General features: G+C 36.0%; 1 protein-coding gene across 1 annotated transcript in view; it reads right to left on the minus strand.

Annotated features, from left to right (window-relative positions):
• Ralyl (RALY RNA binding protein like) overlaps positions 1-15,425 on the minus strand; it is a 641,793-nt gene that overhangs the window by 559,815 nt on the left and 66,553 nt on the right. The window lies entirely within an intron of this gene.

The following is a 15,425-nucleotide window of genomic DNA, read 5'->3' on the forward strand; positions in this document are numbered from 1 at the left end:
TTTCTGTATATGTGGTGCTGGGGAATTGAACCCAGGGCCTCATGTATACAAGTCAAGCACTCTTGCCACTAGGCCATATCCCCAGCCCTGTGCATCTCTTCTAATGGCTCCCTTGCTTTATAGATTCTGTCCATTTACATGCAAAACATTTAAAAATTATTTCAAACAAAGTCCTTGAATTACATAAACCAAAATTATGTATTTTTTTTCAGATACTTCTGGATCACTTTTAAATGGCACTCCAAGTTTAGTAGTCTTGTTGTGTAACAATACTATAAAGAAGTTTAGGAAGGATGAATACATTCTTATCAACCATGTGGTATGCTACAGTATATTATATATAGAAGTGTTTAGTAAATATTTGTTGACTCATGCTTTAAAATAGCTGAGGCATTCAGTTTAAGAAGCATCAGCTGTGATACTAAACTGTCTTACTCTTCAGATTTTCATTCCATAAAGCAATACACCTCCCACACACGAGTGAGAATTCCCTCAGAACTAATCTGCTAGAACTAAGCTTTTTCAGACTAGGGAAACTTAAGAATGGATATTTATGCTACAACCACAGAGAATGGAATTGTCCCATCTCTCCCTTCAATTTCAGTATCAAAGCACACCTCTGCTTCCTCTCTGATTCCAGGTCCTTCAAACCATGAAGAATTTTATAGAAATGTTACATGAGAAGACAGGCTTATAGTTTCTATTTTCCCCTTCTTTCTTTTTTGTATCCATGACAGAATTTGAAAGCAGTCTAGGCAGCCATCGGAATCTCTTGGTCTGGCTTATTTTACTCAATTACTTTTTCTACTTCTCCATTTTTTGGGAAATGGGAAGGTTCCACCTTTTGATTAGTGATGAAAAGAATTCAATTGCACAAATTTATCACATTTCTTTATCAGTCTTCTTCAATTACTTAGGCATGATAGTCATAATTTGAACAAGTCTACTCTGCAATTTAGTGTAGATCTATATCTTAAAACAAAAACAAAATATCTACAGCAGAAGAAAAGTAATTTGACCAGTTAATATTTTTAAAATAATTTTAAGCTGAAATTTAAAAGCACATGTCCCATAGATATAACATATAGTCTGTAAAGATGAAAATTTTTGTTACAAATATGATGAATATTTAGTGACTAATCCAGTTCTCCAGAAATAAAGGGAACCACAAGATGTTAAGATTCACAGTGCTAAACCCAATCAAGCCCTGAAAGTCCGGATGAGATGGTTACAATAGTCACTAAAGAATGAGAAACAGATAAGGAAGGTTAGTCCACATAGAGAGGTGATGGCATACTACCACATGGGGTGGAGAGTTGGTGGTAAGATAGAATAGGCCATTCAAAATTGTGAAAGAAACTTTCTTTATCAATGACGACAGAGAAAGAAATATTACTTTAAATAATGCAGGAATAAATTACATTACCAAGCCAGACAGTGGGTACCTAAGATAGTGTCCTAATTCAAAGATTCATATTACCATGAATATATAAATTTAAGACTCCCAGTGGATGACTTGGACAGCTACACATTAATTGCTTTAGTATTTTAAGATTTAAAACAAATGCTTTAAGTAGCATCCGTATGAACTAAGGAGAAGGTAAGACAATCTCTCCCAACACTTTTTATATGTGAGGCTATCAGGATTCCTTGCTTTTCAACAATAATGGAAATAAAACAATAACAGTAAATAGTAAATAAAACACACAGAGAAGTATATTTGTAAGAACAACAGTGAGGGTGGTTGAGCAGTAAATACTTATGGAAGTCATTGCTAGGAAAGAGCAGGAAGAAGCGTGAATAACAGAGGAGGTTGAGATTGATTGGAATATATTGTGAAAAAAATGTGTGAAAGCCTAACAATGATATCCTCCTCTGTTTAAGTAATCTGAACAAATTCTGAAAAAGAAAAGTCATAGGCTATAAGGAAAGACATTTTCTTGAATGAAACTGAAATGGAAAGTTTAGAATCAGATTTGAAAACAAAACACTTTAGGTCTTTATGCAGAAAACTAAATATGTAATGAGAATGACAAACTTAAACATGGCTTTATCCTAATGCTAGGAAATACATATGGAAGAAAATGAAAAAAGGGTGGTGGTGGTGGATGTTCTTTTTTTTTTTTTTTTTTTTTTTGGCCAGTCCTGGGGCTTGGTCTCAGGGCCTGAGCACTGTCCCTGGCTTCTTCCTGCTCAAGGCTAGCACTCTGCCACTTGAGCCACAGCGCCACTTCTGGCCATTTTCTGTATATGTGGTGCTGGGGAATCGAACCCAGGGCCTCATGTATACGAGGCAAGCACTCTTGCCACTAGGCCATATCCCCAGCCCGTGGGGATGTTCTTTAAAAGATTTTTATATGAAATAAAATAATGTTCAACAATAAAATAATTTTCTTTGAAATCTAAGCCTACAAGTTAAAGCAATTATCAATTGTACTTCAACATAATTAAAAAAAAAAGCAACAGCACTTAACTGTGCTATAAAATAGAGTGTTTTTTTCTGTCTATTCAAGGACAAAGAAAAAAAAATCAAGACTCAAACTTGCTTTCTATTTTTCTTCAACACTACATTATTAAAAGCACAGAAGCAATGCCTGAGCAAACACCGGCTATATTTACTGTTCAGGACAAACTCATTTCCATTCCCAACTGAAAAATAGTTGAGAATGAAAGTTCCCCAAATGAATTAATGTTCTGTGTCACAGTTTCTAAGTCCTGACACTTGCCCACTTCACAATATATGTCTCCAGCTTGGGCTGCATAGGCAGACCTTTGTTATTATTTTTGTTAGTCATGGGCTTGAACTCAGGGCCTATGTGTTGTCCTTGAGCATTTTTGCTCAAGGCTAGTGCTGTACCACTTAAGCCACAACTCCACTTCTGGGTTTTGGGTGATTACTTGCATATAAGAGTCTCAGTGACTTTCCTGCTTGGGCTGGCTTTGAACCACTACTCTCTGATCTCAGAATCCTAAGTAGCTATGATTATAGTTTGGGGCCCCCATCACCTGGGGTATGCAGACCTTTGTGCAGGTAAATTTTCTCTAACTGTTGGATCCTTTCATGGGTCTGTGAGTTCTTTACTTTATAGTGACCTTGAAATGCCCTAACTTTATAGCTAGTTAGTATTTGCCAATGTTTGAAACAAAATATCTCATCTTCTGATACAATAGCTTCATGCTACTGTTTACAAAAATACTCAAAAGTGGAACCGCAAAAGAACAAATACAAATAATAATGAAAATGTGGTGTATTTGTAGTGCTGGTAGGTTGTATTGAAAAATAGTAAAATGCAGAGGTTTCTCTCAAAGTTTATTGTAAATACTGTGTATGAGAAAAAGTGACAGAAGCATGACTTAAAGACTAAAATATTAGTTAAAAATTAAATAGTATTCTATCAGTACGATGTTGAATGGTTGAAGCATAAGAGAAGCCTTCATTGTGCATACAAAAAGTTGATAAAACTATCATATTAGTGGAAGAATACAGATTAAAGTTGTTTTAAATTTAAAATAGACATAGTCAAATTTGAAATAGAAGATAAATCTAAGATTTCCATCCAAATCATTAAATAAAAATAAGCAATAATTTTTTAAATGACATATGTAAAGGTATAGATACAAGCATATAAAAGAACACAAAACATAATGGAGCAAATAGTGAGAACTAACATTTTTAACTCCAGCTATGGAGAAAGCAGAGTCATAATTTGAAGGTAAAGGCCGTCTGTGGGGCTGTCGAGTGGGCCCATCTGTAAGAGTGCACTGGCCATAAAGGCCATCTGTGGGGCTGCCAAGTGGGCCCGTCTGAATCTGAAGGTGCACTGTCTGTAGGCCTAAGACAGAGAGAAGCTGGACGCGGCAGAGCTCTCTAAGGCCGGGGTGCTGGGGGGACGCCTTGACTCCCTTCTGGAAGTCCTCATTGGGAAGGACGTCTGAATCTAAAGGTGCACCATCTGTAGGCCTAAGACAGAAAGAAGCTGGATGTGGCAGAGCTCTCTAAGGCTGAGGCGGTTGAGGGACGCCTTGACTCCCTTCTGGAAGTCCTCATTGGAAAGGACATGTATAAATTTTGTACAAAGATCAGCAATTCTGACCTTGCTCTACACATGGTCTTGTCTGTGTCTGTTCACACTTCTACTCCTGCTTGCTAGTGCTGTGATTGACTTTTCTCTACAGGGAAGCATGGGATGAGCAAAATCCACCAAAGAACTGCTCCTTAACCTGTGTCTGTTCTTGCTTTTGCTTTTGCTTATTGTTATCAGATGTGTTTTACAGGAAAATATGGGACCCCCAGAAGAGGGTCAGGTTCACCCTTATGAGGTTCATGCCCCCTTCACTTCTAATGATCTATTAAATTGAAAACAGAAGAACCCGCCCTTCTCAAAGAAGCCTCAGGCACTAACCTCTTTGTTAGAAACTCTCTTTGTGACTCACCGACCCACCTTGGCCACTATTAAACAAAGCCTGGACATCCTCTTCACCACTGAGGAGAAAGACAGGATTCTCCAGGAAGCCAAGAAGCTGGTCCCAGGAAACAACGGCAGGCCATCAGAAGACCTCCTTGAGATAGAGGAAGTCCTGCCCTCCTGGAATCCAGACTGGAACCCAAATTCGTCAGCAGGTAGGGAGTGGCTAAAGGTTTATCGCCATACTATTCTGGGCGGTCTCCGGGCTGCTGGAAAGCGCCCTATAAATTTGTCTAAGGTTGGGGCAGTAAGACAGGGAATGGATGAGTCCCCAGCAGCCTATTTAGAAAGGCTTCTTGATGCTTACTGTACTTATACTCCTATAGATCCCCACTCCCAAGACTAAGAGACAAGTTAGGGAATTCTTGGGAACTGTGGCGTACTGTAGACTCTGAATTTTGGGGTTTGCTGAAGTAGCACGGACCTTATATGAGATTACCAAAGGGCCAGGAGAAAATATTAGATGGACAGAAGAAGAGGAACGGGCATTCCAGACCCTTAAAAAGCAGCTAGTCTCAGCTCCAGCCTTTCCACCTAGCTAGCTGGAGCAAAAGAAGTTAGTGAGATGCTATCTGAAAAAAACAAGCTAGGTATTTTAGGTCGTATCTGTAATGCTAAGAATCTGGGAATCAGAGATAGAAGGATAACTGCTCAAGGTCAGTCTGGGCATAACCTTACCTGTAAAATAAAACAAATTACTTGAAAAAAAATCTTACCTTAGGGGCTGGGGATATGGCCTAGTGGTAGAGTATTTGCCCTGTATACATGAAGCCCTGGGTTCGATTCCTCAGCACCACATATATAGAAAAAGCCAGAAGTGGTGCTGTGGCTCAAGAGGTAGAGTGTTAGCCTTGAGCAAAAAAAGAACCCAGGGACAGTTCTCAGTCCCTGAGTCCAAGATCCAGAACTGGAGAAACAAAACAAAACTTACCTGTAAAAAAAACCAAAACACCGCAAACGGATTGAGGGTATATTCAAGTAGTATAGCAGCTTTGAGTGTCACACAAACAAACCAAGCAAACAGGAAAATAAACAACAGTATCGGTTGTGACAGCAAAATAAATAGATTAATTCCAAGTAATATGTAATTTAAAAAGAACAATTAAAAGAAATATAGTGGTCAGAGAACTATATTTTAGAAGTAAGGTTATATATCTACATACACAATATGAATATATGAATTTCAGACAAAACAAACCTTAAAGGGCATGATTTTTAGCATTTAATTAACTGGAATCTAGATCACACAATAGTGGAGGGTACATAGCAATTAATGTATTGACCTGAAGTCTGGTGGGACTCATTACTTATTGAATCGAATAGGTGAGGATGAACATGAATCATGTAACATGCTGTGAATCAGCAGTGACTGAAATATGGTGTAAGAAGCTCTTAAGCAGTTTCCTCTGCCGGGCTCCAGATTTAAGTAATTTTTTCCATCATTTGTTTAACATTTCATACTTTGTGTCTCAAGTACCTTTGTCGACCTCATTTATAACATTTTCACCAATGGCAAATACTGGCTGGAGTTTTTAGTTTTTCCAACTCCAGGAAAGCAGTGACCACAAGTTTCTTATAATTGTCTCCAGTTCTTATTCGGATACTGGATGCCTTTCAAGCAATGTAGCACAGTGGCTATATTAATTTGCCCTAGAAGGATCTGATACCATCCTTATAAGTGTGATATAAATATAATGGGTTGTTATATAATGTGAATGAGCACTTCATATTTACTAATACTTTTGATCATTCTAAATTCCAGACTGAAGGAGTTAGTAATTGTTATCATTTTATAGAATGAGGTAAAATAACGTATCCAAAATCATAGAACTAACGAGGGCTAGTTTGTATGGCCAACCCACAGATCCTTACACTAGAACAAGGACTCTTTACAGTGGCCCTGTAAAACGATGAATCGAAAGATGTTCTAAGTGGTGTAAAGAAAATAATTTTACTATTGTAAGATCTAGCACATTTTAGACTAGTAAACTTTTACTATGTGCCAATAAAAGTGAATTAGTTCCAGCATTCAAAATAAGCATACAAATATCTTAAATTTGTTTCTACTTCCTAGTACTGTTTCTTCATTAAGAGAATAATACAGTAGCTTCGTGTGAACAACAGAGCATCTAAGTCTAATCTGAGGTCTTCATCCTTTAATCTCCACATATTACAGCCTGAATTTAAGCATTACCTGCTGTCGATTATCTAAAGTAAACAATAAAATCCTATCATTTACATCTTTACATGATTATGGTGAAATAAAAATGCACCCTCACTAAAAATGAATAACTTGTGTTTTCTACAGCTTCCTTACCTGTCATGTTATATAAAGAAAACAGTTTTTCAACATTACTGTGTTTAGAACTTTAGGGTTGCATTTAATATTGAAGGATTAAGAGCAAATACCTTTGTGGGGCACAAAGAGTAAAAATCAACTATCTGGCTAAAAGTTGAATAGAAAGTTAATGAAAAGAAAATATTTCTGAGTAAGATTATAGACAAATTACCTTCTAGAACACAAGGGTTGTGTGCATAGAAATTGGGTATTTTATCTCCAATTATCTATTAATTACATGTTAATTTTCTTTTAATTTACTGTCAAAACTGTAGTAAAAGTCTCTTAAGAAAAAATACTTGGAATTTTCTAGGCATGATGTTTCACCTGTTTCATCCCAGGCTCATCACAGCTGTAGAAAGGGGCTGAAGAAGGAAGATTAAAAATTCAAGGCCAGCCTGGGCAATTTAGTAAGACTATTTTAGTACTGGAGTGCTTGTCTAGCATTCATAAGGCTGTAGTCTCAGTCTCAAAGAAAAGAAAAGAAGGAAAGGAGAGAAACAGGAAGAGAAACAACATAGGAGGGAGGGGGAAAAGAAGGGAGGCTGGGAGGAAGGAAGAGAAGTAGGGACAGAGGGAGGGAGGAAGGGAGGGAAGGAGGGAGGGAGTGGGGGGAGGGGAATGGATAGATTCAGGTAATATTTGCAGCAATAATGACCATTATTTACCTACACCAATACAAATAAATATCATTGCAAATTGAAACTTAACATCACTATGTTGAATCTTAACATAATGTATAATATACATGAAAAACAAAGGTAAGATATACCTTATTTTTCTCCTTTGTGCCATCCACTCAGTTTCTCATCAGGATTTGGTGAACAATGTGTAAATTGCTTTTTTAGTTCCATGATTTAAAAATGTTTTTATACTAGGGGGAAAAACAAACTTTTGATGTAAAATTAAAAGGTAAGGGCTGGGAATGTGGCTTAGTGGTAGAGTGCTCGCGTAACACGCATGAAACTCTGGGTTCGATTCCTTGGCACCACATAAGCAGAAAAAACCAGAAGTAGTGCTGTGGCTCAAGTGGTAGAGGGCTATCCTTGAACAAAAAGAAGCCGGGGACAGTCCTCAGGCCCTGAGTCCCCAAGACTGACAAAAAATAAAATAAAGTAAAAGATAAACTTATATTTTGTTCATTTTTTTTAAGAAATTCCCTCATATACTAAAGCATGTCATAACCCATCGTAAAAAGTAATCTGGCTTGTGAGTGATAGCTCACTTCTATGATACAGCTGCTTGTGGAATACAGGTAAGAAGATCAAGGACCCAGGTTGATCCTAGAAGAAGTTATATGACCCTACTAAAAGGGACTGAATGTTTGGAGCAAACTTAAAGTACCTGCATACCAAATGGTAAAATTCTGAATTCAAATCTCTGTGCAACCAAAACAAATTAAATGTAATCTGAGAATTAAATGATTCTCTATCAACATCATAATTTTTAGAATATTATTCAAAATACTTTCATTGCCAAACTTTTCTTGCTTTCATATTTTCTTCTCATGACATTTAATAGCCTGATCATATGGTAATAGGTAAAAGTATTTTAGCTAAAAATTATATATTAACTGTATTATTTTTTATGTTACTACTACTTGAAAATGTTTTAATCAAGAGCATTATACCTTCTACATTTAGTGTATAGGAGAATACATACCTTAAGACTTCAAGACATCTGGTTGGCCCTGGATTTGTGACAAGCTAAGGGATTCTTTGATTTTCTAGAAATAAGTTTAGTTTTCTATAAAATGCAGAGCAAATATTTACTTAACTTTTTCCATTTTATGACTTGTATCACTTACTTAGGCCATTCATTGTGGTTTGGCCTTTAAAATTGGTAGAGTTGCAAAAAACAAAAAGCAAAATGCTTCTTATAACATGTCAGAAATATTTTGCTAAAATGATTTTCAGTAAGAATTGAAATGTGTTTTATTCCTGTTGATCTAACAAAAAATAATCATGCCAATTCTTACATGAATTGTTTTTTTTTATAAATTTAGAGAAATTCTAATAGATATAAGATAATTGCACCCATATAACTGTTGTGAATTTTAGTAAGGAACAAAAAAAGAGACAATTTTCTTTTAATTCTTTATCTCAATTTGGTGAATTTACTTCTCAAAAATTTCTTTTTGTTACTTTGTATCGATTTCTTTTGAGTATTTTGCTTCAAATATACTCCCTCCATGACTATGAAATAAACAAGTATAAAAATAGAAGCATGAACACAAAGTGATATTTCTTCCATGATAATAAAGCTAGATACTTTTTGTTTCTGATATATCTAGTTAATTTTAAAAGCTGAAAATCCCAAAGCAAACTAAGTTGACTATGTCTTCCTTATATTCTATATCTAAAAAGGAACATGTAAATTTTCCTATAAAATGAAACTGCTGCTACTTACATGCTCCAGTTTTGAAAAAGCATAAATATGAGCTTGGTGCATGCACAGATTTCAAGCCTACTTTCAAGATGATTGATACTCACGCCCAAAATATCCAATAGCATCACAAGAAAGAGGAGTGAAAGAAAGAATGATTTCTCCCATCTGCAACAGAACACTGGAAATCTACAACCAGGGGATTGTACTAGAAAATGCAAGATGACTAAGGATAATAAAACCAGAATCTATTACAATAAGAAGAGAGAATCAAATCACTGCTGTTATCATTTTGTGGAAATAATATTAAAACAATCATTAATGAAGCATGAATTCTGACAAGCCAGAAGTCATAGGTATATTAAAATGGATGTTATCATGTGTGCTACTCTGGGAAAGATATGAAATGGTTTATCTGTCAAAAGATCATTTAGTCCAAGCCTTGTACAGTTGCTGAGTAGGACCACTGCTGACCAACTTTTACTTCTAATTATTCTCAGGAGCTTCTGGAGCTGTGACTCAATCTGTAAGCCTAGGCCTAGCCAATTTCTTTATGAGCATCTGAAGAATAGTCTTATAACAACTGGATGTGTCCAACAAAAGTTTTTAGATATTTTAGTACCTGGAATATAAATTGATGAACATCTTATTTTTCCTGTCTTTGGTTGATAAAGGCATCTGTCCCCCTACTGCAAATAAAGGAAGATTAATATGGTATGTACTTTATTTATAATAATAATTATTATTGTTGTTACTATCATCACTGAAATTTATTAGTTCAGTAAACTTAAGTGCAAAATTATCCATCATTCAAAGTAACTGTTTACCTGAAAGAATTTATTATACATATTCAATGGGCACAATAGAGGAATTGTTTCTACTTGACTATCATTTGTAAGTTAAAAATGAATGCAAAGCAAGTATCTCTGAGTTTCACAGTTTATTTGATTTGCATAAGTGGAACTCTGACAGACTGCTTTGCTCTTATCTCTGACTAAATACCAGAACTGTGAGCAGATGGTGAGCTGCTTCTCTTCAATTAGAGTTGTCGGGATTGTTATACTTCAAAAGGTACTTTACTCTAAGCCTTTGGAAAATAATATTAGAAAAAATAGAATAGAATTTAGAGTACCTGAACCCAAATCAGAGATTTATTTAGCAATTCACTCATCATTAAAGCTTATAATTTATTATGAATGTATTTTCTTAGGTTTAGATCAAGCTTTTCTCTGTTAATACAAATTATCTCATTAAATTATTGCATGAAGTTTCAAGAATGAGCTACAAATAGGTCTAACGTGAACTCCTGAGGAGCTCTAGATCTTATAAACTAAGTTTAAGTTAAAAAATGTACTGGGCAAGTTTTGCCTGTAGTTACTGAATGTTCAGTACACCAGCACTGTGACAGATCAAAGTGATTCAAAAGGCCGCAGCAGACAGATGGGAAATACCAAAGGAAACATTCATGGTCAGATGACTGCTAAGACACACATGAAACACATGGGTGTATAGGATAGTTGCTCTTTTATAGGCATCATGTAGGATATCTTCTGTTTCAAACAGATCCACCCTCTCCCTTAAAGAGATTTGTGAAGGCAAGGATGGGCTGGAGAATATTATACTATGTAGGCCAAGGATAGAATGACTAGTATTTCATGATGTCATTGCATGCATGATTTTATAAAATTAACATCACAGAATTAGAAAGTATAATAGTAATGGTGTTTGGGGAAGAAGGGGTAGGGAATTGTTATATGGGAGGAACAAGTCATGGTATTTCTATCTATTCTAGGGCTGACTTTTCCTAGCAATAATGATTACATGTTTCTAAATAGTAGGATGAAAGAATTTTTAATATTTTGGTACAAAGAAATGATTTTTATGGTGATAAATATGTCATGAGCCCATATTTTATCATTACAAAATGTATTTACGAATAAAAGCCTTGCATTGTTTTCCACAAACATATGTAACTATTATGTATGAAATTAAAATAAGATTAAATAGAAAGAAACTCATATTTGGCCAATATTATTCCATAATCCAGCATAAATATTTGGATGTTTTCACATATCTAACAAAACAGATGATACTCCTATGGCATTTATTCTACAGAAGAGGGATGTAAGGATAATTGTCCAAGTTCATGGAGTTAGTAAGTATGAAAATTAAGACTTGGACATAGCCAGTGACATACCAGATTCTATTGTTAGTAACAGTGTTTTCAGAGGACCATAATTTTGGAAGGCAGTTAGAAAATATTCTATGTATGTCCTTTTGCTTTAATGGAATTCTGTGCCTCCATTAGAAGGAACGATCCTACCCCATTGGTAAGGAAATGGAAGGTCTTGGAAAAAAATCATACTAAGTGAAGTGACCCAGACCCAAAGAAACATAAACCTTATTGTGTCCCTCACAGGGAATAGCTAGTATATGAATAGACTACTCATGGTAGAAGATCAAAATACCCCAATAGCTACACCCATATGATGACATAAGAAGATGCCAAGTGAAATGAACTCCACATTATGGAAACAAGATTTATACCACTATTGTAATTATTTTCAACATGCCATGTGAACTTGTACTTCTTTTTCTCTTTTTCCTTGTCTGTTTGTTTGTTTGATTGGTTTGTTTAGTTTTGTTTCTCTTGTACTCCCGGTGTCTGTACTCCTGCTACCACTGTATCACATCTGAGTGCCCTGGATACTGTTTATACGGGTATTATAGGTGGGGAAGGGAGAGGGGATACCAAAATTGAGAGACAAAGAACAAAAAGACAAACCATTCAAAAAGCAACACTGACAAAACCATTTGGTGTGAACCACCTGCACAACTCTTGGGGGGAGAGGGGAAGTGGAAGGGGGGAGAAGGTGGAAATGAGGGAGGAGGTAACAAGTAGAATAAGAAATATACTCCCTGCCTTTCATATGAATCTGTAACCCCTCTGTACCGCACTTTGACAATAAAGAAAAAAAAAGAATTAGTTCTACTAAGTAATGGTGGAAAACATTCATGTGTGTTTCTCCACCTCTTTAATGTCTGTCCCTTTAATATACACTCCAGCAGGAATAGAAATAGATTCATGGAGGTTCAGTCTCCTAAACATGGCCTGCTCCAGAAGTCTCCATGCAGGTCATTCTTGTTCAGCAACCTCAATTCAGTTTTTTGGACAAAAGAATGGCCTTCTGCTGCTTTCTGATTGTACTAAATTACATTTTCTTTTTTCCCTACCTGGAACACTCATGTGTGAATTTGGATTTAGGTCTCAGATTGAACAACATTTTGTTAGAAAAGCTACTCTTCCCCATCTAATTTAGATATCTCTTGTAAATAATATTATAATCTACTTTACAAACTTTTATCATTATTCTTGTTTCTGTTAAGATTGCTGAAGGAAAAAAAGTAGTTTTGTTTACTGCTATAATATTATGAGCATAGTGACTGGCACAAAAGTCATGTTTACATCATTAAAAAAAATAAAAACAAGTAAAGAAGGAAGAAGCGGGAGAAAGAGAATAGAGGAATAAGAAGGAGGAGGGAGGCAAAGGGGAAAGCTAGCTTTTGTGTGGGCCCCATCTGTCTTCCCTGGTGCTGCTGTCTGTCTGGTGGAGGTAGTGTAAGTAAGTGTCCCTGCCAGTTTACTTGAGGGCACTCAGACTTCATCCTTTCACAATCAGACTTCAATTGAACAAATGTTTTCTATTTTGAGAAGAAACACAGGATCACTGTCACTGCTATCATTTCACTATCATATTTTGGCTTTTGAATACTAACACATAAAATCTTCTTAGTAGGATCTTGGTTTCCTCAGGTTGTCTTCTCAGTGAAATTCTTTGCATTTTCTTTCAGAGCTACACTTTTTTTGGAAATTAGGTTTCTTCCCAGGCTTTGATTTCATTAATAAAAGGTTCTTATTTGTAATGAGGGTAAATCAGCCTTTTCACAAACCTTTTTTCATTTATCTCAATTCTGTATTCTAGAGATGTCTAAGTTCTACCCTCCTACCCACCCGGCAGCATTTCTCCAGATTATTTATACATAGAATCATGTGTACCCCTGAGTCTACCATTCCAGAGGCTAAGCATTTGCTTTCATGTTAATAACTGTGCTAATGACTTGATGCCACCCAAAACTACTCAAGCATTTTGGAAAGAACAAGCTAGATTCATCTGCTCAAACCGTTTATCACAGTAACAATAAGTGTAACATTGGGCTATGTGATATAGAAAATCATTTGTGAATCAAGTACTCTTAAGTAGAATAAGAAGTCCAATTTTGTCCATACTTACTATGCTCTAGTAAAATGGCTTATATCTCAGTCTGTCTTAAAGATAAGGTGTTCAAGCTCCTAATTATTTTTCAAAAATCCTTAATTTTCTTCGTTAGAAGAAACTTCTAAATAAGTCTTTTGTGTTTTTGTACATCATTACATGTTGTTTCTTTTTTTAAGAAAATTTATTTTAGAGGTTTTATATATATGTATATATGTATATATATACATATGTATATATATAGAGAGAGAGATTACAGTTACCAATCATATAATGAGTACAATTCTTTAAAAATCATGCCTCCTCTTCCCTGCTGTCATCCAGGTTTTCCCTCACATCCCTATCTGCAATATGTACTGTACAGTTCATTTTCTATCTAGTGTCTAGTAAGTACCAGTGTTGTATTTCTTTTTTAAAAAATTATTTACATGTTTTATTTGGAAATGTTTATACCAGAACAGTGAAATTAAACTTTAGAAACAATGGATATCATTACTTTAGTTACCAACAGTTTATTATAAAAGGGAGATACGGAAATTATTTACATGATGAAAGATCTCAGAACTTCCATGGAATGGGCAGCTTCACATGATGCCATTTCAGTGATATATTCACTCTACATACTTCCCAAGAATGTCACCATCCCTAAATAAGAAATAATCCTTATCATCTAGAACTACTTTGTTGCTTTCATATTCTGGGAAAAGAACTTTATCACCCACTTTCACACTAACTGGCTGCATCTCTCCACCCTTTCCTTTAGAGCTTGCTCCCACGGCCACTACTGTGACTTGCAATACTTTTCCTTAAGACTTTTCAGGAAGCATACTGCCTCCTTTGGTTATAGTTTCAACTGCACTCCTTTCTACCAACACTTGGTCAAACAGAGGAAGAAACTTCCTAAATGCATGTCGGGCCAAGACTCTCACAGTTGCTACTTGGATTCTGCTCCAAGCCTGCCCTTCAAGGAGTGTTCAAATTCAGTATCTTTCACTCAATGGTTGGCACTCCAACTGAGCCACAGGTCTAATCCCCAGACGAGACTCTTCATGGTTCTTAAGTAACCATTTACTATTTTAATATTCAAATTTAAAAATAATTTTTGGTCTAAGTTAAATTACTTTATAATTGAATGTTTGATTTTGTGCCAGTACTGAGGCTTGAACACAGGTCCTGGGCACTATCCCTGAGCTTCCTTTGCTCAAGGCTAGCACTCTACCACTTGAACCACAGCGCCACTTCTGGCTTTTTCTATTTATGTGGTACTGAGGAATCAAACCCAGGGCTTCATGAAGGCTAGGCAAGCACTCTACCAGTAAGCCACATTCCCAGACCATAAATGAATTTGAATTTCAAAGATTTCAAAACTTTTTTTTTTTTTTTGCCAGTCCTGGGTTTGGACTCAGGGCCTGAGCACTCTCCCTGGCTTCTTTTTGCTCAAGGCTAGCACTCTACCACTTGAGCCACAGCACCACTTCTGGCCGTTTTCTGTGTATGTGGTGCTGGGAAATCGAACCCAGGGCTTCATGTATACAAGGTGAGCACTCTTTCCACTAGGCCATATTCCCAGCCCTCAAAACTTATTTTCAAGACCAGCACTGGCATCTCACATTATTTGTAATCTCATTGAGCCAAAGGTCCACTTCCACTTTTTTCTGGTTAATTGGAGATAAGAATCTCATGGACTTTTCTGCACTGGATGGCTTTAAACTGTACTCCTCAGATCTCAATAGCTAGGACTACATGTGTGAACCAGCACCTGGCCCATTTTTTGTTTGTTTTGTTTTGTTTGAAATACGGTCTCATTTCATTTCTTCAGTTGTATTTGAATTCCTGGACTCAGACAATCTTTCCTCAGCCTCCTGAGTGGCTGAATAGCAAGTCAGGAAGGAATCTTATTTTATGTAGATTTTTAAAACCAATCCCTAGTTCTACATACTGTCAATAATATAATACTTAGTA

Source organism: Perognathus longimembris, chromosome 12, assembly GCF_023159225.1.
Source record: "Perognathus longimembris pacificus isolate PPM17 chromosome 12, ASM2315922v1, whole genome shotgun sequence".
Taxonomy (NCBI): domain Eukaryota; kingdom Metazoa; phylum Chordata; class Mammalia; order Rodentia; family Heteromyidae; genus Perognathus; species Perognathus longimembris.